General features: G+C 47.5%; 1 protein-coding gene across 2 annotated transcripts in view; it reads left to right on the forward strand.

Moving 5' to 3' along the window:
* The first annotated feature begins 1,588 nt into the window (after positions 1 to 1,588).
* The window catches only part of Rph3a (rabphilin 3A), a 122,460-nt gene continuing 97,550 nt past the window's right edge, over positions 1,589 to 26,498 (forward strand). The window contains exon 1 of one of the 2 annotated variants that reach the window (XM_013503738.1): positions 1,589 to 1,609. The gene's annotated coding sequence lies outside the window, so the exon portion shown is untranslated. Of the gene's footprint in view, positions 1,610 to 16,237; positions 16,390 to 26,498 lie in introns of those variants that run through there. The other variant, XM_005403207.1, reaches the window with a different exon arrangement.

Below are 26,498 nucleotides of genomic sequence, written 5' to 3' on the forward strand. Positions count from 1 at the left end.
TCCCCACACACTCGGCTGGGCCATGTCTGGGACTGCTCTCGGGCTAGCTGACAATGCCCACCTGATAGGCAGGTCTGTAGGAGAAGAAACATCCACCTTCTCAGCCAACCACAACTTAATACAAGGTGGGCCTCTGTCTCCTGTGTGAAAATAAAGCCGAGCAGTGTGGCATAGGGAGGAGGGGTCTTTGCAGCACCGTCACAGCGTCTGTATTGGGACCTGCTCCTCTGCCCTCTGCCTCTCTGGTTCTGCTTTTGACAGCAGGTTTTCTGCCTCACTCTAGCTCCATCTCTGTGCTTCTGCTGCTTTCTGTCTCTGCTCATGTCTCAGCCTCACCTCTGGTCATGTCCATTTTTTCCCTTCCTAGCCCCTGTCCGCCCACTCTGTGTCCCAGACAGGTTCAGTGACCTAATTCATCCCCAAAGTGCCACCTTCTCCCACCCTCCCACCTCTGCACCTGTTGTTTGTGGTCCCAGGAGCAGTGCGGTCTGGGCTTCTCCCCACATTTTCACTCACCTCCTTCACCCTGAGTGTAAATGTCACCGTATGCTTTGAAGAGTGTGAACTCCATGGGGCAGGGCATTTTGAGACTCTTTTTCTGCAGGCTGTGGCCTGAATATTTACGTCCCCCTCTGATTCCCAAGTTCTTAGGTTGCAATCCTGGTCCCCAGTTCTACAGCAGGCATTTTCCCTTCCTCTGCCTTTAATCCATTGATCCAACAGCACCTGGCTCAGCCCCACTGGGGGCAGAAAAGCATTTTGTCTCAGGGGTGTGGGCGGGGGTCCGTGGGGTGAGCTCTGAACTGGGAATCAAGACGCTGGGCACTTTCCTTGGTGTGCACTGACAGTAACCTTAAAGATGGGCCACTTTTCCTTCTGGGGCTTTGGCTTTCTCAGCCCTAAAGGGAAGCAGTACTGCAACTCATTTATCTTTTAGTTCCCTTCCTGCTCAGACTTGGGGCATCAGGTCCCATTGTCAGACTCCAGAGAATTTTCCTTTTGAAAGAAGCCATTTCTGAAATAGAAATCTCCTTAGTTTATGCTCATCCCTGAAATGAAGCGGCTTGCACGTCTTTTGCTGATAGAAATCAGCCATTTGCCAATGCTGCATGCGGCCATGCAAAGCTATCTGGCAATTAATTAAATCAGTAAATAAATTATTGTCATACAGATCACATTAGCAGGCCCGAAAGGAGAGATTACATCTTTCAGAAGCAAGCTTAGAAATTAATGTCTGCCGTCTTTTGAGGAAGGATTTATTTTTTATCTCTCAACCATACTAATAGTTTGTTTGTAGTGAAAGCTCCTGGAAAAGCTATATGAAAAATTTCGATTTACCATATGCTGAGTCAGTGTTTTGAGTTCCTGCTTTTCCCTGAAGGAATCCATCCAAGGGGTCCAGATGTCCGAATCTGCAGGACAAGTCTCGCAGCAGGGCGGGTGCTGAATAATGCATTCTCGTCTGGTCGCTGTAGGTAGCGGCGCATGCAAAGGAGGGGGTCCTCCATTCTCCTTCACACAGAAGTGAAGGAGTTTGCTCGGAAGTAGACTCCATCTTCCATCAGCCTGCAGAGCTGCTGCATGAATGCTCACCATCAAGAACTGAAGTGTAAGTGCAATATGGTGCCAGGAACCTTGGGGAGGGAAGAGAGGACAGGAGAAGGGAACAGAAAGGAGAGCACAGGAGGTCTGGAGACCTGGTCAGCAGGCCAGGGTTAGGGCTGGTAGTAGTCACGTAGCTGGTTACTACCATGGGCAACTGGACTTTAATCCCATCATGCAAGTGTGGGAGCTACTGGAGAACATGCACCCCCAAATGTTCCATTGAAAGAGGGGTTGTTTATTCACTGGCCATATCATCACTGGATGTAGGTTGCTCCCTGGGGATGTTCTTCTATTCTCACTGCCTGGGCAACGGTAGAGCACCCTGTAAGGTAAGGGATGTGGGAGAGGTGAGGTGTGAGAGAATATCCCACAAATTGTGGTGTCTGCAAGACCTTCTCTGGACTTGCGTGCCAGCTTTTGTTGCACACCTTTTGCCTTTAGACTCTGGAGGATGCTAATCTATTCTCCCTCCAGGATCTTGCAACGGGAATCCATAGAGCAAGCCTGAGCTCGGCATGTGACTCCTACCCCACCCTCTGGCTGCAGTTATTGGTTCAGGGCGAGCACACTGGTAATTCAGGGACAAGTTGAGGGGTCCTGGGGATGAGCTTCGCTCTTCTCAAGGGGCTTCCAAGGGCTTTTTTGGAAAACTTCTTTCTGGACCTGGGAGTGCTCGGGACCGCTCGCTTTGAGACCTTGAAGGAGGGGCAGGTGAAAGATGGAGCCAGCTACACAGAAGTCAGGAGAGGAAACCAAACCCCAGCCGTGGCCTCCCCGTGGTGGTGCTGGATAGAGGCTGGGTGCCCCTAGGACTTTGCTAATTGGAGCCAAGGGCTCCCCTTACTATTTCCTCCAATATGAGGTTTCTGTTGTTTGCAACTATGTGTCCCCACATGATTCCAGTGAAAGCAACTGTTTGAGTGGAGGTGGGGGAGGGGTGGGGAATGGGCTTCCTCCTGTGCTGGTGGCTGGAGGATGAAACCCGAGCACTGTCCTGGGAGCCATAGGACATCTGTTCTGGCAGTTCCGTGACTGTGAGCCTTCCCTTTGGAAGCAGGCATACTGGGCTGCATGCCTGGCTCTGCCAGGGCTTAGCCGTATGGCATCAAGAGGTTTCATTCCTTTCTGAGGCTCAGTTTTCTGAGGCTTAATATTAGACAGCTTTCCAGTTTCTGGGACAAAATACCTGACACCTGTAACTTAAGAGGGAAGAGGTTTATTAGGCTTGTGGTTTCAGAGGGTGCTGTCCATGGTCAGCTGGCTCCAAGGCAGAAGTGGTATGGCAGAAAGGCCTGGTGGAGGATGGCTGCTCACTGTATGGGAGCCAAGAAGCAGACAGAGAGTGAAGGGAGGAGCTGGGGACAAGAATACACCCTTCTAGGCCACATTCTCAGCGACTGACCCCAACCAGGCTCCACCTCCTAATAGGATATTCAGCATGAGCTCATGCATGGATCAATGCACTGATGAATATAGCACCCCATAATCCAATCACTTTCCAAACACATGAGAATTTAGGGTACTGTTTTGTTTTGTTTTGTATTTTGTCTTTTTGAAACAGGGTCTCGCTATGCAGTTCAGGCTGGCCTTGAGCTCACTTTGTAGCCCAGGCTGGTCTCGAACTTGCAACAATCCTCCTGCCTCAGCCTCCCAAGTGCTGGGATTACAGTCGTGTGCCACCACACCTGGCTCTTGGGTAATGTTTTAAATCTAAACTATGACAGTTTCCCCATCTACAAAATGAGAGCAAATAAAAACACCACTACATAGGATTGTTCCAAGGGAAAGAAGTACAAGCCCCAGCAGGAGCTCTATATTCTGTAAGTGCTAATACTCACGATTATTCCATTATGGAGAGATGTGGGCACAAGGATCGACAGCTTAAGGATGTGTAAACTTCTTGATTCAGCAAATTGCACTTCCAGGAGTTTATCCTCTTAATAATCAGATAAGTGTCTAAAAATATATGCGTGAGAATTTTCCTTGCATCACTGTTTACATTGGCAAGAAAAAAAAGAAGAAAGAAAAAGAAAAAGAAAAAGCCACTAATGTTCAACCAATACTGGAGTCATGATAGGGACGATGTATATTTTTAATATTATTAACATGCCAAGATGCCTTTTACATATTATGTGAACAACTCAGATTTGCTGTCTTATGATATAGGCTCAGGGATAAGTTTTGGTGACTACTTTACATATCATTTGAATATTTTTTGAATATTTAGTTATACAGCGGCAACAATACTTTGATAATCAGAAGACAACAAAGCTCTTTCCCTTTTAAAAACACAAATGAGGTTTAATTCACCTGATTTGCTAAATTATCAAATGCCCCATTTTTTTCTGAATGTAAAATAAGTTTTCATGATTTCCCACAAAAGATATAACTCACAGAAATGGTCTGTCTCTCTCTCTCCTCTTTCTCTCTATTCCCTCCTTCTTGCTCTTCCCTCCTTCCTTCTCCTCCTCCTTTTCCCCCTCTTCTTTCTCCTCCTCTTTCTTCTCTTCCTCCTCCCCCTCCTCCTCCTCCTTGATATATTGGTTTTATTGGATAACCTTCGTTGTTTTCTCTGTTTTCTAAAATTTTCGCACATGCATAGAACATATTTTGATCGTATCCATTCCCCACTCCCCTCCTCTCCTTTTTCCTTCTCCTGTCTAATAACAGTCACCCTCTGCCAGGAGAGATGTTTTAAACCTTTATTTGTTTCTCATTACTAAAGTGATATATGTCCCTAGTAAAAATTCAATTATGGAAATCTACTACCCAGAGCCTGTCTTTTCCACTGTCACCCCATTATTACAGTCCTATCTTCAGGCATATTTACTTTTAGCTTTTCTATGCGTAAACTTATCTCCTGTGTGCATTCTCTATTGTATGTGAGTGCATATCCTTGAATGTCTTCTATTCAAACCATGGGGGTGGTAAGTTACCCCTTTGACTTATAGCCTTTCACAAGGCATAAAATGCTGCATCATAGGGAAAGTCTTAATTTCAAAAAGTAATTTGAAAAAAATGTGCTTCTTAAGATCGAAGAACTAGAGTGTACACAGATTTTTTAAATGAAGGCAAGGCTTATATACTGTAGAGATACATAGGTGCTAAAGTATGTAGGGCCTTACTTCATAAAACTTTCCTGCAGCATGCTTTCTTCATTTAGTGATGCATCTTGGACATCTTTCCCTGTCGATCCCATTTTTTTTTAACAGTTAGACAGTGTTCCATCATTGTGACTATATGACCATTTACTTCCCCAGTCCCCTCTTGATGGGCGTTTGGGTGACGGCCAGTATTTTTTTGCCGTTACAAACAGTGCAGTGAATATCCTTGTGCATTTATCTTGTGCCTTTAGGGGGATTTCTCATAGATGGATTGTTATTGATATCTAAGTGTGATCGATTTGGCATGCGTGTTTTGGGTGGGATGTTCAGGAATTATAATCTCTGTTTTCAGAAGGGCTCCAGCTGGACAAACACCATCTTCCTTGTGTCTAGCTTTCACATTAACCTTCCTGCAGGGGGTGGTTCTGGACAGAGCCCACTCCATTCCCCATCTTCAAATTGCGCCCATGGGGGAATCTGACCTGTGATACAGCTTCGGGGTCTGCATGGATTGACACACTACCTGTTTGGGGCTGGGCTTTTCTGGGCTCTGGGACACTGTTGTGAATATTGGGCCGACATTCTAGGGGTAGAGGCAACAAACGAGGAAGCTAAGGAGTGATGCAGAAAACCCGAGTTGACCGCTTCCTGAGGCCCCACCTGGCAATGGCAGAGCTGCTGGGAACCGGCCCCCAGGTACCCTGCCTTACAAAGAGCTCCCACTGCAAATGAGGGAAATTTCTCTTTGGTAGTGTGAGGATTATTACTGCCTTGTGCCTAATCTGTAGAAATATATGTTTCTCTCTTGGTAGAACCTGGAAGGCACTGGACTTAAGGATTTCACAGAAACGAACCCCAGACTTTTCAGAGGCAGCAAAGGATAGTGAAAAGATGTAGGTGTGTGGGTCAGGGACCTGGATTTGAATCCCAGCTGTGGTCAGCTGAATAATGGCCCTCCAATGACCCTAATTCCTGGAATCTGGGATCATGGCATCCTGCATGGCAGAAGGGATGTCACGCATGTGACAAAGTTAAAGGTGTGGAGATGGGAGGTTCATCGTGGACTCTTGGGGTGGAGGGCAAGGAACAGCAGCGGTCCCTACACAGGCAGGCAGGAGGGTCAGAGTGGCAGTAGGAGATACAACAGGAAAAGCGGCCGGGGTCATTGCTGCTATGATCTGAGGATGGAGGGCCGCCTTCAGAAACTGGAGTAACAACGAATTGAGTCTCCCCCAGATCCTGCAGGAGGATCCAGCCCTGCCCCTCCATGTGGACTGCTGACCCTCAGAGCTATAACAAGGCTGTTCTAAGTCACCAAGTTTGTGGTAACTGACAACAGCAGCCTGTCTGCTTTCTGCTGTTAGCCTCTCTGAGCCTCAGTTTACCATCTGTAAAATGACCACAGTGATGTCTCTCCTCTGTTTTGTTTGTTTTTAATAACCGGAGATAAAATATTTAAAGTGTCTGGAGCATTATAAATTCCAGGCAACAGAAGGTTTTATTATTATTATATTGATAATATAATTTCTCTACATAATAAAAGATTTGATTTGAAGTACTTTGTAAGACCACAAACCGATGACAACATAGAAGTAGAGGTTTTGGATCAATAGAAAATTAAATCAGGGCTGAAATTCAGTTCAGGAAGAAAACCACATGGATAGACAATCTGAATTCGATCAGTGAGCTTGACATTTGGCATTGAGTTTCCTGGCTGGCAAAGTGAAAAAGGAAATACATCGTATTTTATACTTCTTAATATCAGAGAGGCAAGAACCTAGTTACTCAATGATACCAAAGCTCTTTTCAGTACTGCTAGAAATCTCTCCCTATATTTTTCCACTGGCATCCTTAGCACAACCACAGCCAACTGATTTTGTCATTTAAATCTACCCCATTTTATTGACTAGTTATTCTTCCTTCCAAAGTACTAACCAGGCCCGACCCTGCATAGCTTCTGAGATCAGAAGCAATTGGGTGCATTCAGGGTGGTATGGCTGTAGACTAGACTGTTATTCTCAACCCTGGTCTCACACTAAAATCAGCTGTGCTGCTTAAAAGGTGTCAATGCTTAGTTCTTTCCCAAATTAATTACACCAACAGCCTTAAGAACGGAGCTGGATGTCGGTATATTTTCAGAGCTTCTCACAGGCGTCTGGTAGCACCGGGGTTGGAAAACCACCCACCTGCACCATCAGTACTTGGAGGGGGAAGTTAGGGCCCTACTTAGAGCTTTATCTCCAACACACAGCTAGTGCCTGCTTGGTAGGTGTTCAGTCAGTGTGTGCTGTTTGCTATTATTATTATTATTATTATTACAGATTTTAAAAGCACCAAGAGGCAGACAGAAGAATGCTTTCTCCCGTCCTCTGTCCTCCTGGTGTTCACTTCTCCTTGCTATTATGTGGCCACCATCACGACAGATTCTTCCAGGACATCTTTATGCAAAGATGAGTAAAATACACAGCACCTATACACACATAGGTGCACACACACAAGTGTGCGCGTGTAATGATGGGGCAGCTGTTGCTCCTCACTCTGCTCTGAGGGTCAGATGCTCCCACACACTTGCGTGGCTCGTAACAGGTGCAGTGTTCTTCCTTGGACTCGGTAATGTGACTTGTTTTGGCCAATGCCATGTTGATGGCCAGATGTGGGAGTGTCCTGCAATGTGTATGTGAGATGCGTTTTGCTCGCAATCTCCCTACCCTAGGATGGGGCGAGTGTGCCAGGAATGACCATATCCCTCAGCCTGGACCTTCAGTGTGCCCTGAACTCAAACTGGACCTGTAGCTGCAGCCCCAACCAGCTCTTAAATCTGTAAGCATGAGGTTGGGTGATTACCAATTAAAGTTTTGGGGTGGTTTTAAAGGCAGAATTACGACGGGAATAGCATATCTCTATGCCTTGTTATTTGCCAATGTATCACGGAAATCGTTCTACATAGGGACTCCCATTCTACTTTTAAAATTTTGAGACAGGACCTAAGTCGCTAAGTTGCCCGGGCTAGGCTTGAACTTGTGATGCTCCTGCCTCAGCCTCCCAGAGTGCTGTGATTGCAGGTGTGCACCATCACATGCAGCCCTCAGTCTGTTTTTTAAAAACTGGATAGACTGTCATTGTTTGCATATATTATTTCCTGCTCAGAGGCATATAGGTTGTTTCAGTGTTTAGCTTATGATTCTGTAGTAAATAATCTTGTCCATGCATCATTTTGTACAAGTCCAAACATCTCTGTAGGATAAATTTCTCAGAGAGGTAATTGCTGGGTCAGAAAATATGAGCATTCCTAATTTTGACAGATATTGTCCAATTAGGCTCCACGAGAACACTATGAGGGAGTGTTTAAGAATACCTAGTTGCCACAGCCTTGCCAACATAGTATATTATAAACCTTTTCATTTTTTGTCTGGTATGGTTTAGCTCTAAAGCACATCCCCCAGCAAAAGCCCAGGTGTTCAGAGATGGGGTTTTGGAAGGTGATTGGATCATAAGGGCACTAACTTTCTCTGTGGATTAATTTATTAATGAGCTCATAATTTGATGACAACTAGAAAGTAACAGGTGGGACCTAGTTGAGGGAGTGGATCGTGGGTGTGAGCTTGTGGATTCTCTTTTGTCCCCATCTCTCTGTCTCTGTCTGTCTGTCTGTCTCTCTCTCTGACTGCCACGAGGTGAACCGCTTTCCTCCACCACACCCCTGCCATGATGCTCCTGCCTCACTAGAACCGAAACGCCACAGGTACAGCTGACCATGGGCTGAGATTCTGAAACCATCACCCAAAACCAGCCTCTCCTACTTCAAGTCGTTTTCCTCAGGTATTTTGTCACAGCATCCCCAAAATGATCAACACACCATCTGATGGCTAAGAGTGTACCTCAGTGTAGCTTTACCTTGACTTTCCCTTATTTGACAGAAATTGAGAATCTTTTTAAGTGCGTAAGAGCCATTCATATTTTCCTTTTCACAGACTGGTCTATTCATTACCCTTTGGCTCCTTTCCGTTAGATTGTTTTTTTTTTTTTTTTCTTATTGATTTGTTTCATACATATTTGGCAGATAATTAGAGAAATGAAATAAGGTGAATTTGAAAGGGGCACTGAATACCACGGTTCAGGGGCTCCAATAAAGCCCAGCAGAAGCAAAACCAGACTGGGCATGCCTGGGGCTTTCCCTCTGCTTGCACGGTCTTAGGGATGATGGTTGGCTCCACCGTCCCCGCTACTGTCATTCCCACGGCGGCAACCAGAGCTGTGCACCTTTTCCCGGGCTTGGAATTTTCCTGTCCCACGAAGGCACCGGATAGCGTGAGATCAAGGTGCTACCCTCCTATAGGAAAACCAGAAGTGTAGGGGAGGTGACACCCACTGGGGGGGGACATTGGACCAATACGGGATGAGAACTGGTGGTTAGATTATTCCCACCCCAGAGATGAGGAGCAGAGATACAGCAGCCCTGGTGACATCCATGACCCCAGCAACTGACCTGTGCCAAAGCTGCAGCTGCTCCAAAGGCCACGCCATTGTCTTCCCTGCTCTTCCTCCCTGCTTGGGCTCCCTGGGGTCACATTCCTCAACTCATCAGCATGCAATGCTTTTGCCCAGGCTGTATTTTCTAGGGATCCCGGCTACCACAGAAAAGAAGCTCATTTCCACCTGGGGGAGGGGGCACAATTCACACACTGTACATATGGCACTCACCTCCTAAAAGTAGAATGGCTTGAGGTAAACCTACAAATAGGGTTTAAAATCCAAACTATTTATTGAGCACTTATTATGTGACAACACTACACTAAAACTTTCACATACGTTATATCATTTAACTCTCAGGAAGTATGTCTCTATGGAGTGTAACTACCGCTGTTTTACCCACAGAGGAGAATTCAAATATTTAAATGGCTTGTCCAAGGTAGTAAATGATCATGGTGGCTTTCAGCCCAGTCTGCTAGGCTCCAATGATCTTCTGACCCAAAGCCACAAGAAATGCTGTCAGAAGCTGGGCTTAGTGGTACACACCTATAATCCTAGCACTCATGAGGATCATGAGCTGAAGCCCAGCCTGGGCAACATTATGACTTAGCCAGATCCTGTCTCAAAATTTTAAAAAGAGCACAGAGAGAGAGCTCAGTGTGAAGGCTCTGAGCTGAGGTGGCAGTACTGTGAAAATAAATAAGTAAATAAATCAATAATTTAGGAAAAAACTTGCAGCCTAAATGTGTCTAACTGACTTGCTGTAGGCTCCCTCTTCTACTTTATTGAGCACTTATTATGTGACAACACTACACTAAAAGATGTAAGCAGCTAGTAATAAGAATGGGCACCTTGTAGATGGGCAGCGTGCTTTCTTTCTGCGGTTGACCTTTGCACCAGCCCAGGACAGGAATGTGGTGCGTCCCACCCACAAACAGACTGTGTGGGTCAAAGGCAGAAACGAACACTCGGAGAGGCCAGAGGCTGCTGAGCACTCTCCAGCTGGATCGTTTGTGCTTTCACCTTGCTTGCGGCTGATCGCCTTTGTGTCAGCACTGTCACCACTTGAGGAATTGTTTTAAGTAATTCAGTGCTGAAAACGCCAACAAAGCCACACTGGGGAGATGTTGGCAAAGGGCACAAAGCTTCAGTGAGACTGGAGGACTAAGCCCGGACACCTGTCACCCAGCATGGTGACTGAAGTGGAGAAGGACGCGTATTTTCAAAATGAGGAGTAGATTTTAAATGGTCTTACTCACAAATACCCTAAGTAGCTGAGATGATGGATACGTTCATTAGCTCAGCTTAATTATTCCACAGTATGAACATAGGTGAAAACATTCCATTGTGCCCCATCAATATATACCATGATTATCAATTCAGTATTAAAGCAATTTAAAAACTACAATAGCACAGAGTAAAAAATGAATCTCTAGCTCTCCATCCAGCTGTGTGTGTGTGTGTGTGTGTGTGTGTGTGTGTGTGTGTGCATGCACACGCACTCGTGTGTCCTAGCAGAGTCATCCTGTGACCATTGAGGCACCTATGACTATCCGGGCTGCCACTCAAAGCCCGTAGATGGCAGGTCACTACCCGGTGCCTGGCCTGGGGATGGCTCCGTGTCAGCGCGTGGTAGTTGTCCCCGTCACTAGAGGAACTTTGCATTCGTTTGGTCCCGGGTATGGATGGACCATACATCACCCGCTGATTCTCCGTGGAGGACGGCCAGGCTGTCCTCTGCCTCCTGTTGCGCGTGTATAATCAGAGTCACTGGACGGATGCGCACATGGGATGTGAAGGGCGTGTCCAAGGTCAGGTGGCTCTCTGGGGATTTGAACACGGGTCTCCTGGCCTTAGTCCGCCTATGGTGGCTGCTCCACAGAGCTTGGAGGAGGGGAGGGACATAGTTCTAGCCCCCAAAAGGCCGGTTTGCAAGGCCGGGTGTGGACAAATGGGGACCTCAGACCTTCAGTGTCAGGTGGAGGGCTGTCTGGTGGCCTCCCTGGCCACTCGCTCAATGCCCCAGTGACATCACAGCCCCTAGCAACTTTGTGCTCATTCCCCGAATGTCACCTGCTCTGCTCTGAGCGGCACTCGGCGCACCCCAGGAGACCTGACCTGCCCGCCTCCCTCCCATGACGGGCCGACCACCCATCAGCCTGAGGGCCTCAGAGTGGAGCTGTTTAAAGCCGCACATGTTTCCAGGTGCTGAGTCACGCTGAGCTGGATCAGCACCCTGGGTCCCTGCAGCCACTGCAGCCAGCCAGGCCCAGACTTGCGGCTCTGACACGGTTTATAGGGTGGAGCAGGACACCTGCAGCCCCATGCAGTTTTGAGGTGTTAAGTGGGGTGTTCTCATCATCTCCACACTGACCACTGCTCTTTATTATCAGCCAAGACAGCCGCTGCTCACTAGCTGTGTGGCCTTGGGCAAGCTGAGTAGCCTCTCCGAGCCTCAGTGTCCTCGTTTGTAAAATGGCTTGTAGAGCATCAGACAGAGATAAATATGGCCGTGGATGGGAAGCCCATGTCACAGCCCTTGGCGTGTTGTCAGCATTCAACCACAAATAGAAAATTAAATGAAAGTAGAATCAGCCCTCTGCTAGGCACAGTTGGAGAACGCCAAGCCCAGTACAACGCATTTCTTCTCTGAGACAAGGTGCTGTCTGGCTGTTGAAGGAAAACACGCATGTGTGAAGCTGTAATTATCACCAGTTATGAGGAGCCGCGTTCATGAGGCCAGGCCGGGACGGAGGCTCTGGGGACGCACTGACGGCTCCTGACCTCAAGCACCTCACCGTCTCACGGAGACACCAGGGTGTGCACACACGATGTGACAGGTCTCTGGTTGGTTAAAGTGATGCAAGAACCAACGACCAGCTAATTCCGCTGGGCACATTTGTGAAAGCTTCTACAGCAAAAAAGATGCCAAATACAAGGCCAATGTGACCTTGTTCTCCATTCCATGCTGATTATTTGATATAAAAATAGTAAATTCCAGACACCCCGGAGGAAGAGCAGCCTTTGCTGCTAAGGCAGAAGGCTCTTTAAGTCCACATCTGCCTTCCCAGACTCATCTCCTGCTCCTCTTTACCAAAGCCTGCCCTGTAGGCACATCAAAGTATTTGTGCAACCGTGAATATACCACCCTCTTCCCTACTTCTTGCAAGGTGTTTCCTCTCTGTCCTTCATCTCATCAGTCAAGGCTTTTTAAATTGCACATGAAAGAACCCCAACATTAAAAAGCTAAACAAATATGTATTTGTTCAAATAACTGAAGGATCTAGTATTATTGGCTTCAGGTATGGTTGGATCCAGGGACTCAAATGATCCCTGAACTTTCGCTTTCTCCCAGACAAATTTCCCTTTATGTTGGCTGCATTCTTAGGCACTTTCATCTTTGCCAGTGGCAAGATGGCTCTCAATAGCTCAGTCATAGTTCCATCTGTAATAGCAACAGCAGGAGAAGGAAAGTTCCCTTTCACTTAAGATTCCTGAGAGTCTAGGCTTGCCTCCCATTGGCTCGCTTTTAGTTAAGTGCCCCTCCTCAAGCCAATCACTGTGGGCAGGAAGATGGAATATGCTGATTGGACAGAGTTAGGTCATGTGTTCACCCCCTGGGAAGCCATAGGAACTGAGAGTCACATGCTGCCTCAATTCACTCAATTGCGCATAATTCTTCCCCGAGGCAAAGGGTATAGTTTGTTAGTGTTGTAAGCTTGGACACCTGGCACAGTGCTTAGCACATGGTGGACATTCAAAGAGTGCCACGGAGGGAGCGAGTGTGGTGGACTTGTGCTGTTCTCAGATCCATTGCTATCCTTTCCTGGTCCTCTCATCATGGGAGAGGGTAGAACCCCTTGGGCTGAATTTCCCAGCTCCCTGGAGAGGTTGATGGGAGACCTTGCAGGATCCCTGTGGGTAGGAGGAAGGAGAGCCTGGGGTGCCCCAAGCTCCCCCTCTTCTCTCTGCCTTCCCTACTTCTCCTTTGAGGAACTTTCTTTGTGGTGGCCACATTCCCTTTCAGTTCTAGTTTTTGCCTAGTGACTCTGATCCCTTGATTTTTCCTACCTCCTCCTCCACCCGCCTCTCCGGACTGATGCACAATTGTCCCTTTTTGCTGTAGCTTATCTCTGGGCAGCATCACCATTACTTCTTGCCTCCTGACCTTTTTCATCCCCCAAGTAACCAGTTTCTGGCATTACATTTTATCTGTTTGAAATGCTCAGTGTGGGGTCTGTTTCCCTGGTTGGTGTCTGACTGATATCGATCTGTTAAGAGGATTTCACGCAGAACCTTCAACCTATTAGGAACAAGCTGGCACTGGAGAATTGTCTGAGCCACAAAGGGACTTTAGTTTGCCCTTCAAGAAATTTTTCAGCTGCTGATTTGACAGAGGGAAGTCACCTTTTTCCGAAGACTCTGTATTCACTAAAAGTTCTCCATTTGTCAAACACCCCTGCTGCTTGTCTGCCTGGTCCCAGCTGCTCAGGGAGGAGCTGATCTGTGGGGAGTCAAAAGATGTTGATAATGAAAGTAGCAGAGAGAAAAGCGATGTTTCAGCCATGTGTGCATGTATGTGTGTGATTATTCTTTTGTCCAATCTTTTTTTTCAGAAGAAAGGCAGGCTTCTTTAAATTTTGACTGTGAGAAGTTATTGAAGGCCTATGAGATAGGAACAGGCTAAGAAGGACCCCCAGTGTCCTAGTGATATGGTTTAAATAGGAGGTGTGCCCCAAAGACTCATGTATCGAGGGCTTGATCCTCAATGCAGAAATATTCAGAGGTGGAAACTGGAAAGAGATTGGATCATGAGCAGCAAAACAACCATGAGTAGATTAATCCATCAATAAACTCACAGCTCAATGGCTTATCGGGAGTTGGAGTCCAATTGGATGAGGAGACCCCTGGAAGGCGGCTTTGAGTGTATGTTGTACCCTTGGGCCCTTCCTTGGTTGCTCTTTCCCTCTCTCTCTGCTTCCTGGCTGCCGTGAGGTGAACAGCTTTCCTCTTGTATGCCTTTCTGCCGTGATGTTTCTGCTGCACCATAGGCCTAAAAGCAAGGGACCCAGCCAACCATGGACTGGAACGTCTGCAACTGTGACCCAAAATCAGTCTTTCCTCCTGTAAGTCAACTCAGATGATCACAGTGATGAAACGTACGACTAATACACCTGCAGTGCTTCATAGAACAGAGATTGGACAAGCACTATAGGAAGCTCAAATTATGGCCCTGAGTGCCTGCCGGACCTGAGCTGAGGCCCTGGCTTCGTCATTTATTACACTGTGATCTTGTGTAAGGGGCTTAGCATCTCTGAGTCCTGGTCTCCTCACCTGCAAATGAAAGCATGAGATGAATGAGTGCAAGAGCTCAGTAAGTACTTCCTGTGCCCGCCCCCATCAGCCTCCCAGAATATTGGTTTAAAAACAACTGAAATCACCACACTGAAGGTGGGCCCTAGGCAGCAGCAGGGCCAGGACTGCACTACACTCATCTTAGCGCCTGGCCCATGTGGGAATTAGCTTAGTTCCCAGGGGCAGAGATCTCCGAAAGTTAGCTCGTATAGCAATGGAGGCCCACAGGTGGAGTCAGGGAAATCTTAGGTCGAAGTGGCAAGAGCTACAGCTGGGTCTACTGCATCTGAGAAGCCCCACTGTCGTGTTGGGCCCCCCCCCATGCAAATGCCTCTTGGTGTTCTTTTTTCTCTGTGGATAGACGCCCTCTGTCCTCACCAATCTACTTGTAACTGGTCCATCGAGGCACCCCAAATGCCATCCCCGCTCCCCAAACCCACAGAAGAGCAGATCATCTAGCACTGACAGCCTAGACCTGTAATTGAATTGTCTAAGTTCAGCTATTAGCTCTGCCCTTTCCTAGCTGGGTGATCTTGGACCTGTTCCACCTGTCTGTGTGGGTGTCGTGTAGAAGGCACCTCTGTTTTCCTCCTCTGTAGATTGGGGAAAATCATAGCACCCGCCTCCCAAGATTTTGCAGTTTAAGTGAGTCAGTATGTGTGCAGTGGGTACAACTGCTGGGCGTGTAGTAAGTGCTCAGCAAACATCAGTGATTCATAATGCATGGCTGTCCAGCTCACCTCCCACCTTTGATCAGCTCCCAGCAGCAGCCCCTGAAACTTGTGAAGGGTCATCAGGAAGTGTCTGCGTGGGAAACCGGAAGGGGAGTAGGGAGGGTGTGGCCCCAGGTAAAGCGCCAGGAAGAGAATCTTGGTTGAATTCTGCAGGGCACACTCTGGAGACCACGTGGCACTGGGGTGTGCCGCTCAGTAGTGGGCGAGGGAGCTGGAATACTTATACCCCACCCCTGTCATCTGAGCTAAGGACATTCCCAGACATGCCAGGCTCTGGGTGTCACCTCCAGAGGCAGTCGGCCTGCGTGAAGATGGAGAGGGACCCCAGGGGATCCGGGTGGAGCAGGGGAAGCACCTGTCACCACTCTTCCCTGAGGCACCTGGTCGGTGCCACGAGAGCGTGAGGACGTCCTCTTTCCCAAACGTGTGTGATGAGGGCTTCGCCAGCACGTACATGTCCTGCACAAGGTCAGGCTGTGGGCGGGGCGGGGCTAGCAAGGAAGGGCTGTGGGGACTGGGGGGCATCTTCGGGTCAGCACCGCACCGGGTCCCCTCTAATGCAAAGACAGCGACAACAGAAGCAGCACAGCCCTGGCTTTGCGACCGTGTTGACAGTGGTTTCCCATTTGCCCGGCAAGCGTGTCTTTTAAAAAAATTCTGTTCTTGTTTTGTTTTTGGTGCTGGTGAGCGAGCCCAGGGTCTTTGTACTGAGCTCCATCCTAGCCCTTTTTCATTTTCTATTTTGAGGCAGGTTCTGGTTAAATTGCTCAGGCCGGGCTTGAACTTGCGATCCTCCTGGCTCAGCCCTCCAGAGTGCTGAGATTCCAGCTCTCATCTCCACCCTCGGCTCACACCTTGCTGGCCGCAGCAGCTGGCTCACAGTCCTGAGGCTCTCCTCTCCGCGGTGCCCCACCTCCCCGCCCACCCCCCTGACCCATCAGCCCCAGCGGCTCTTCCTTCCCGGCCTCCTCTGCGGCCAACCGCGGTGCACCGCCCACAGCTACAGGACGTCTTGGTGTTGGAGTTTCCCGCATGGCTCTGCTCAATCCAGATGAAAAAGGGTCTCAGTTTCCCCAGTCTAACAAGGGAGGACCTGGCTAAGGGCTTTGCTGCCCCATCAGGTAAAGCGGTAAACATGAGGACAGGCAGGCCACGGCCGCGTCCACGACCAGCTCGGCCACTCTGCTTCGTCCCCTCTGGCCGTGGTCTCCTTGTTTGCTGGGCACTGTGCCTGCCCCACCCTCCGCTCCGGGCTCCTGCTGGTGGGACATGGAAATTCGGCCGTGAGAAGGAGCGTGGCCCTGGCGCAGCCTAGGAGGCGAGGGACAGGCGAGGCCACCACTCTGTAAGACGTTTCACAGGGTCAGAGGCTGGGAGAGGCTAGGGGACGCCGCTGTCGGGGGTGGGGTTTCTCCTCAGGGTGATGAAATGCTCTGGAATGAGATAGTGTGACGGTTGCATCGTCTTGCAAATATATTGAAATCCGCTGAATTGTACATGCAGAAAGGGTGGAAGCTAGGACAAACCAGGGAGAGATTAGGGAAAATAGGTGCCGTGCTGCGGCCGCACATAGGCACTTGATAAGCCACCTTGCCCAGGATACTTGCAGTGGCCGCTTACTGGTCTCCCCACCTGCCCTTGCTCCTCATCACAGTATCCTGGGCCTTCCTGTTCTCTAAACTCTTCCTTGGCTCCTGCCTCTCAGAGTAAAAGGCCAAGTCTTTGCAGCAGCCTACAGCAGTCTGTGTCACCTGCTCCTGGCTTTCTCATGCATCTTATCTCTTGAGATTCTTCCCTGATCTCCTCTGCTTGAGCCATGGTAGCCTCTCACTGCTCCTAAAAACATGTGCTGGTTGCATCTCTACCCCAGGACCTTTGCACATGCTGGTTCCATTGCCTGGAACAAACCTCATCTAGAGATCTACTGAACCTTCTCTTTCTCTCCCTTTTAGTGTTTGCTCAATGTTGTGTTTTCAGTGAGACCTTTGCCAACACTCACACTACTTAAAAGAGAAACCCCTGCCCTATACTCCTGTTCACCTGCCCTGGCATATTCCCTTCCTTCCTTCCTTCCTTCCTTCCTTCCTTCCTTCCTTCCTTCCTTATTCTTTTTCTTTTTCATTTTCTTTTTCTTTCTTTCCTGGGGATTGAACTCAGGGCCTTCACACTGAGCCGCAGCCCTTTTTAAATTTTATTTTGAGGCAGCATCTCACTAACTTGTAAACTTGTGATCCCCCTGCCTCCATCTCCTGAGTAGCTAGAATCACGGGCCAGGAGGTACTCAATACTTTTTGATTGAGTACATAAATATTAGCTCTTGTGACAACTTATAGTACACTTTTGAGACTTTTAATCTTTCTCTTTTCCTCTCATGGGGGTCTCTTGCGGGTTTTAACTGGGCATCTCTTTGACACTTTTTTCTTCCCCCCGGCTCGTCCCTGTCAGGAGCTGGGTTTGAAAGCAGTGTCCTTGTAGTATAATTACAAAGTTACTCCAGAAAAGAGTTGCATCTTGCTTTGAGTTGAACCATTTTTTCCTTTAAAAGACACTAAACCCTCTGCTGAATTCTTCAGTGTAATGAAATTAGTTTTCCAAAGCCGAGGCAGAAGCTAATTTCTGTATTGCTGTCAGCGGAAAGCTTGGGAATTAACTGAGTCTGCTAGCCTTGTCGAGATCCGACCACGTAACGTTTACTGTGCAAAGCACCAGCTCCTCTGTGGGGTCCGCAGGCTGCCTTCTCTCTCCAGGAGAGTGGAAGTTTTTCTGGTTTCAAAGTCAAGATGAGGAATGAACTGTAGCAGGAGGAGTTCTTAGACTGGGAGGCAGATTTTAGAACCTGGGCATCTAGAAATAGCTCTGGGGTACTTTGGTTAGGCTATTCTTTCAGAACCCTTTGGGGGAGGAATGTTGTTTGACACACAGGTCAGACAGAAATTATTTTCATTAAAAATGTAAGATTTACTAATACAGCCAGTATTCCTTTTGGCCACAACCCCCTTCCCATGCCTCTGATATTTTCTGTCGTAGGTTAGACTTTTTTTTTGTGACACTGGGGATTGAACCCAGGACCTTTGTACTGAGCTATATCCCCAGACCTTTTTTTTTTTTTTTTAAATTTTAAGACAACAAAGTTGCTAAATTGTCCAGGCTGGCTCCAAACTTGCAATCCTCCTGCCTCAGCCTCCTAGAGTGCTGGGATTTCAGGCTTGCACTATTGTGCCTGGCTCCAGATGGTTTTTTAATGCATGTGTATGTTGATACGCACGCGTCATTTAATGACAGGGCCCCGTGCTGAGAACGGCAGTAGGTGATTTCACTGTTCGGCAAACCTCACGTGGTACACAGAGTAGCGGACTCCCAATAGGGAGACCCTCTGGGGTCCCCTTCGCCTGTGTGGCTGTCACTGTGTGACTGATCACAGTACTGTTTTATGGCGGTGTGTGTCCCACAAATGTACAATACTAGCTACGCTGTAGCACAACTTGTTTTTTCCCACACAACATTCAGTTTCTGGCTTCTTTCCGGGTACATTTCTCATAGTTTTGGACATCGCTGTGGTTTTCCACAACACAGGTGCCCTGTGACTTAGCCGTGTTCCTACTGTTGAATGTTTAGGCTGTTTTCAGTTTCTTGCTGTTGCAGACTGCACCATGGTGAACATTTTCACTCAAGCCCCCTCTCTCAGGCGGAGGTTAAGAGACGCAGGTGGTGCGTGACTCTGTCTTCCACAGTGCGGGAATTGAACGCATGAAATGCAACACCGTGTCCGGGATAACCTGGGTATAATTAGGGACCCAGGTAGCTCAGGCTTTGTTGTGTCTCAGTTCAAAACGCCAGCAGATTGACAGAAAACTGCAATTGAACACAGTTCCGTTTTTGGCTTGGTTGCTTAGGGAGATCCCAAAGGTAGTATCGGGTGCTGGTCAAAGTTAGGGGTACATTTTTCCAATGAATTTCTCCCAGGTATTGTTGGGTTCTTTTCATTTCCAGTAGAATTGTTTCTCTTTGTGGAGCTGAGTAAGGTAGCAAATGAACTGTTTGTAGAAAGAATGCTTCAATGGGAGGCAAAGTCTAGACCTTGGAATCCAGAAATAGCTCTGGAGCTCACAGCCATATAGTCTAGGTCAGTGGTATGTGAGTTTAAGTCACTTCACAATGAGCACCAGTATATTATTATTATTATTATTATCACTGTTGTTATTATTAGCAGTACTGAGAATTGGTTTATATTCCCAAATGTAAATTTGTTGTTTTTAAATTTTGAGATAGGATCTTGTTAAGTCATTAAGTTGCTCAGGCTGGAATCAAACTTGCAATCCTCCTGCCTCAGCCTCCCAGGGTGCTGGGATTACAGACGTGCACCACCACGCCCAGCTCAGTGTCTTATTTTCAGTCGCACATACACACACAGATAAAAGGTAAATGTGGCCGCTGCTTCCCCGAGACCCTCCCCTGCTCCTCCTAGTCCTGTCTGTCTTCTGGCCAAGTCAAGGAACTCTGCTTGCACACAAGTAGTGACCACTGAGCACAGTTGGGACACTGACCTTTAGGATTTCTTAGTTATGGACAAAATTTAAAAATACCCAGGAGTGGAGACAAGAGGATGATCACCCCACCTGGACTCATCCATCATCTCCACAGCAGTCAGCATATGGTCCTGGTTTTTTCTGCTGCACGATACGTCCTGGGCTATGCTCCGGTTCAGTTCCTACACACACGCCTCATTTATCTTCATGGTGGCTTCGAACCCGTGAATCCTCAGGATGCCCTAACGTTCATCTTGTCAGTCTCCTGCGGATGGGCGTTCGCATTGTGTCCACACTAATGTCACCGCAAACAAGGCTGCCAGGAAGGTATTTTTATTTGCGTCTCAGCACAGGTATGAGTAAATCTACAAGTAACCCTGGAAGTGGAGCTGCTGAGTCAGAGGGATTATGCTGAGTACACTGACAAGTCCTGCCACAGGGTCCAGTCATGAAACTGCGTCCTCGCTTCCGCTAATTGTATCTGAAACTGCTCATCGCCCCACCAGCTCACCAACGCAATGCGTTATCACGCTTTTTATCTTTTAAATACTCTCTTCTACTTATGTCCTTGGCTGTGCTTTCCCAACTTGAGAAGTGAGGTCTATTTAGAGTCAGTTCAGAGGGTAGAAGCCCACACAGAACAGAATGGAGACAGCAGAGAGCACTGATCACAGTGAGGGCGAGGTTGGGCTGGGTCCCACAGTTGTGTGTGTGTGTGTGTGTATGAACTGGGTTGTGATGTGAGAACGTTTCTTACTGTGGGTCTTCATCCACAGGATTGGTAGAGAATTGCTCCATCGTGTGGGCAGCTGCTTTCTAGAAAGACCTAGAAAGATCTAGAAAGACCTAGAAAGATCTAGAAAGACCTAGAAAGATCTCTGTGTTCTCAGCTCTCACTGAGGAACAGGGAAGCAGCCCCGCCCAGCCTGCTCACAGCCCCCCTTCCCTCCTGCACCCACTCTGTCCTCTGAGGCGGATGTCCTGACACAAGCTGGATTCAGTCCCAATCACTGCTGGCCACCCTGGTCACCTGATCTCCTGTCACCTTAGATCAGGGTGCCAATGGTTTGGGGACAACTTCGGGGCTGCTGGTGATAGAGCACTGTTTATATCTGGGGTGGCTTCTCTCTCCATGGGGGCTGTACTGTACATTTCAGGGCCCTCAGACTCTTGGGTGCCCGATGCCAGATATCGCTGCAGGGATGAAAACACCGCTTCCTGCTCTTCCGGGCGGCTCCTCAGGCCTGGGGCACCCACAGGGAAAATCGCTCTGGAGGGCTGGGGGGCCAGAAACAATGGTTGCGGCTGAGCCCTGAGGACAGCTCTGCTCGCACTCACGCCTGCCCTGGGGCCTTGGTGTGTGTTACTGCTTCTGCGGGGATCACTGCAGGCCCCACACAAACACACGGGTGACACCTACAGCCATGCGCAGACACACGCCCAGCTGGCCCTCTCCTCCTCTCCTCAGTGGAGTCTGCACATCTGAACACTGCACTGTGACACTCTGTCCCTCACACGCCACCACACCTGCAAGGCTCCCCTTACCCCTTGGTCCTTTGCAGGTCACCCAAGTCTTCCTACGGTGCTTACACCCCCTCCCCAAGGGCAGCACCCTGGTTGTCCTACCTGCAGCTGTCTCCAGGGACAGTGTCTGGTCCCTAGATGGTGCTCAACAGCTCTTTCTAAAAGGTGTGATTGTGGACACTTCTGCATCCTCTCCTTGAGTACCGCATCACCCTCTCCTGGGATGGCCCCAGGGCCCGGTGGGGACTCCTTGTGAAGGTCAAGGCGGGAGATCCACAACAGCGAGTCCACCTTGGGCATTAAGGGGGGAGGGGTGGGGGCCACCTTGGGAGAGGAAGCTGTTTGCATGGGGTCACTGATGGGAGCTGGGCCTCTGACCGAGGGACTTGGTCCACCCGCAATGACATCTCAGGAAGGGAGCAGGGAAGTGAACACCCCAAGTTCCCTCTGCTCCCACCCCCAAATCCTCGATTAGGGTCTCCCATTTGCTTAATCCACTGGACAAGGGAGCCTTTTGATGTGCTCCACACAGGTCAGACAGACAGACAGACACACACACATGCTCTGAAGGAGAAATGGAAGGTAACTACAGCAGTGATTTATCTCAAGGGACAGTTAGAGTGTCACCTTTGGAGGACCATGGCGGGGAGTGGTTAGGAGCTCTAGTCCCTGGGTTTAAGTCCTGCCTCTTCTATACTACAAAATAGGTCACCTCCCCATACCTCAGTTTCCTCCTCTGTAAAATGGGCACAACAATGGTGCCTATCATAAAGAGTCTTGTGGGTTTGAACATGTTCTGTCACACGGTTAAGTGCTCAGTTACGTGATGCGCACAGGTAAATGCTGTCATCTTCTGCGATTAGTATGTCCACTGCCTTTGGGAACATCGCTCTCCTATGCATCCACAGAAGCTTAGTTGGGGGGAGCAAATGATTAAGACCGTTTGTTGATGGATGAGGTTTTGCCGATGAAAAAAGAAGCGAGATGTAATGACAGTGACTTAATTCTCTGGTGCAAAAAACAGCTCCTGCTTCTTTTCCACGAAGAAGCCTGACCTCAGTTTAAAATGGTGATTGCTCATCCAAATTGGGTTTCTTTACTGTTTTCTCAGCACTGTCATCTTTTTAAAAAAAATCTTTTATAAGCTGATGGAACCTATTTGAATGGAGAGATTAAAGTCATTTTTGTTTGCTACTTTTCAATGTCTTAATCCCCCGAAGAAAAAAAGTTGAGGCTCTCTACAAAGGATGGGAGGTGGGTTTTTGATAGTTGGTGTTTATATTCCATGTTCTGCACAATCTTCCCTTGTTTCCTGGGGTCGGTAGATAGAACCATTCTGCTACCCACATCCCCCCGGGGCCATGATGCAAGGAGAGGTGAGCAGGGCCAGGGTGGAGGCTGCTGAAAAGGAGACTTCAAGGGACAAGCCTGCTTTATACACAAGACATCAAAGAAGGGAAGGATTGACAGTGCGTCTTTCTGCAAAGAAATAAGCCATGTCATGGGAAGAAAATAGGCATAAATAGTTACTTCTTATTGTTATCCTTTTAAGTGATTGTTACTATTATTTTGCCACTCTGGGGCATGCTAGGCATGCGATTGATCACTATGCTAGGCAAGTGATTGATCACTATGCTGCATTCCTATCCCTAGTTTTAAAATAAAGGCAAAGAGACTGAAATGAATGGAGAATTCTCCCAGGCTCTAGAGGTGAGTTCTCAGACTGTCACTAGTGCACACAGTATATGGTGATTAAATGCAAATATAATACTTAGGAAAAGAGAAGAGCAAACATTCTCTAGCTGCCAGTGTCCTGGATAATATGTCTTGGAGCGCTGGGTTGAGAGTCCAAGAACTGGGTTGGCCCTGAAACTTCCTCTGTCTGGTTTGTGGCTGTCCCAAGACACTCAGCGTCCCAGCTTCACACCCTCACTTTAATAGTGCCACTGCTTACTCAGCAGTGAAAAACACTCTAGAGAATGTAAAGTTGCACATAAGAACACAGCACATGTTCAAAGGGTAATAATAAGCAAATGGTAAGTATCCATTCAGCCACCAAGTACTCCTGTTTGTCAACTGTAAATCAGGCATTGTGTTAGGCTCTGGGGCTACCAGGGTGCCTGCTTTGAAGGATATTGAAAAGCAGGACTAGGTGGGGAAGACGGTAGCAACAGATCAGGATTAAACTACTCTAAGGCCTTTATATTATTGTGGAGGAGAGTAGAATTGATTAATTTTAAATTAAGTCAAACTAGAAGAAGATAATCACTGAAAGAATAGAAAATGTATGTATATGTTTATGTATATGTGTGTATATATGGATATGGATATGGATATGGATATAACTTCCAAAGTAGCAGTAGGGGAAATAGAGGGCAGAAAAGGCAGAGAAAGGGATCATGATGAAAGCAGAGCAAACAGAAAGTACTCAATAAGACAACAGAATGAAATTCAACACAGTAGTAATGATAATAAATGTAAATGGCCTAAACTCACCAGTTAAAAGATAGGGATCAAAGGTGGGACAGGGTGGCAGGGAATCCAGCCACATCAAACACATAAAAACAGAGAAAGTCTGAACTAAAGTATGGTCATTTTCCAGAGCTGGATTATGGTTGTGCCACACACAACTTTTATTACTGTTTATACTTTACTCTTTCTCTAGGGATTGTATAATAAAGCAGGAATTAAGTTAAATTAGCTGGGAACAAATAAAGAGTGGCAGAGAAAAGAAGAGAAATAATTTATTGAATCAGGTACCATACTAGGTGGTTTTGAAAGAGAAGAAACTGGTTTAGGATAGAAATATACATGTTTGTGTGGCTAACTGCTTGAACACTCAGACTTTGACATCAGAGGACCTGGACTTTATTCATTTAATCATTTGAGTAATATTTATTGAACACCTGCTATGGGCTAAGAAATCTACTAGTCACCTTTAGCCATGACTTCATTGTATCAGTTATCTCTGGATACAATAATGCTGTATAACAACTTCCTTACACACACGCACACAAAGCCCCAGTGCCATATAATAATGCACATGTTGTATTTCTCACTAGTCTATGTGTTGTCTGAGTGGTAGTGGTATGCTGGGCAGAGCTCAGTTCCTCTTGTTTAGCATCCTGTGAGCCTGAAATTAGCTGGAGGGACTCTGAGAACCAGCTGGTCTAGGATGCCTTGTTCGAGACCTTGGTTCTATCTCATGTGACCTCTAATCTTCTAGGAGGCGTGCTTGGACTTGTCACGGTAAAGGATGAGAAAGAGAGGGAGGAAGACAGAGGGAGAGAGAGAGGAAGAGAGAAGGAGAGCGGGAGGAAGGGAGGGAGAGAGGGGGATGGAGAGAAGAGCAAAGAGAGAGAGACAGACAGAGAGGCTCAAGCTCGCTTAAAGTCTGAGCTCATGATATTTCACTGGCTGAAGCAAGTCACAGGCCAAACCTGCTTCAAGGGATGGAAGAATCAAGTCCTTTTCTTGATGGACACAGAGCTGCAGAAATCACATTGCAGTTTGGAGCCACATTGCAAGGGGGATGGGTGCAGAGGAAGGAAGAATAGGGCCATCTCTGCAACTGATCTACCATGCACTCAGCTATGCAGAGATAACATCAGACCCTACTCAGTGTTATTACACAGATACAGCTCGATGGTACATATAAAGCCACGGTTTCGAGCCAGGCTTACAGGAGGCATTCAATCAATAGTAGCCATTGCTATGGCTGCTGCTGTTGTGATCATCATATTATTATCGATCTGCATCCTCCCCATCCCTGCGGTTTTGCTCATTGCTGTTCGGAGGTTCAAATCTCCAAGTCAGCTTTGCTGCCGCATGCCTGATTGCTTTTCCTCTTCATAAAGGAGCAAGTCGGTTGATGGAAAACTTCCTTGATTTTGCAAGCGCAGATGCCACTGTGTGTTAGCATCCTCTGGCCACTAGCTGTCACGGCAGCCGGGGCAGAAATCTATTTAAAGAACACGTAGGTGCCTTTCGCTTTTGCCATCAAAGCTGTACCAGGGATGGAGATGCATCTGAAAGCAGGGGAGGGCAAAAGGGTCCTGACAGAAGACAGCCCCTTGGATGACCATCTGCCCTGGGAAATTAACTGCTTAGTAAAGTTTGGTTTCCTCCTGTTAACAAATGATGCCAGCAGCTGAATATGAATGATTTATTTACTTTTATTTCCCCAGGAGAGAGATTGAGCCCGGAGACAGAAATGCAGCATGGGCTGCAGTTTTGCTACATCTATAGCGCTGTTCACAATACCCTAGCAGGATGCGTCCTCTTTACACCGAGCTGGGAAAACAGGCCCTGTCCGGTCTTGCCTGGGCTCCGGCTTCTATTCGTCACCAAGCAAATAATCGCCCAGATCTTTTTTCCCTGTGTAGGATAAACTTCAACTGGAGTTGATATTACAGGCTCGACATCAGATTCCCTTCCGTATGGGAGGCACTGGCATTTGCAAAAGAAAAACAGCATTTGTGGAGAAGAGCAGAACAAATGTATTGATAGAAATCCCCATGAATCTTAATTTTTTTTTTAAAGGAGAGAAACCTTCTTTTGATTTCCATCCCCAAACATGAGAAGAGCCAGAGGAGAAATGTGTTGGTGATTCATCAGAAAACAGACAGATTCTCATTTCTCTTATTTTTAGAAGTCGCTGTCTAGGTACTGGGTGCTGTCGAATGAGAGAGGGGTTATATTTGGAAATCCTAATTGCGGAGAGGCTTTCTTTAAAAAGCAGACCGAAGCCAAACTGGCTCCCACGGATGCTGCTTTGGTTGTTTCTTTTTTTCTCTTCAGTCCTTATGACATTCTTAAAGTAGATCGTGGATGGAATTAAAAGAACCCTTTTTTTTTAAAAACCATCCTTGGTGTTTACTTGACTTTGTAGCTCTCCTCAGGAAGTCTCATCCTCTGTCACTTTAAAGAAACAAAGTCGAGAAATGTATGATGTTTTGTGAAGTTAGGACACTCAACTCAAATAGACAAAAACAAAAAAGAGAGTGGGGAGGGACTGTATTGATTTACATTATGAAAGAATGAAGCAGCTTCAGGCATGGCTGGGTCCAGGTGCTCAAATAACTGCATCAAGAATCAGTTTCTCACATCTCCCATTTTTGCATAAACTTCAGTGTCAGGTTGCAAGATGTAAAGACTTATGTTCTTTTTTTTTTTTTTTT

Source organism: Chinchilla lanigera, unplaced genomic scaffold, assembly GCF_000276665.1.
Source record: "Chinchilla lanigera isolate Chin_1 unplaced genomic scaffold, ChiLan1.0 scaffold00081, whole genome shotgun sequence".
In the NCBI taxonomy this organism is placed as follows: domain Eukaryota; kingdom Metazoa; phylum Chordata; class Mammalia; order Rodentia; family Chinchillidae; genus Chinchilla; species Chinchilla lanigera.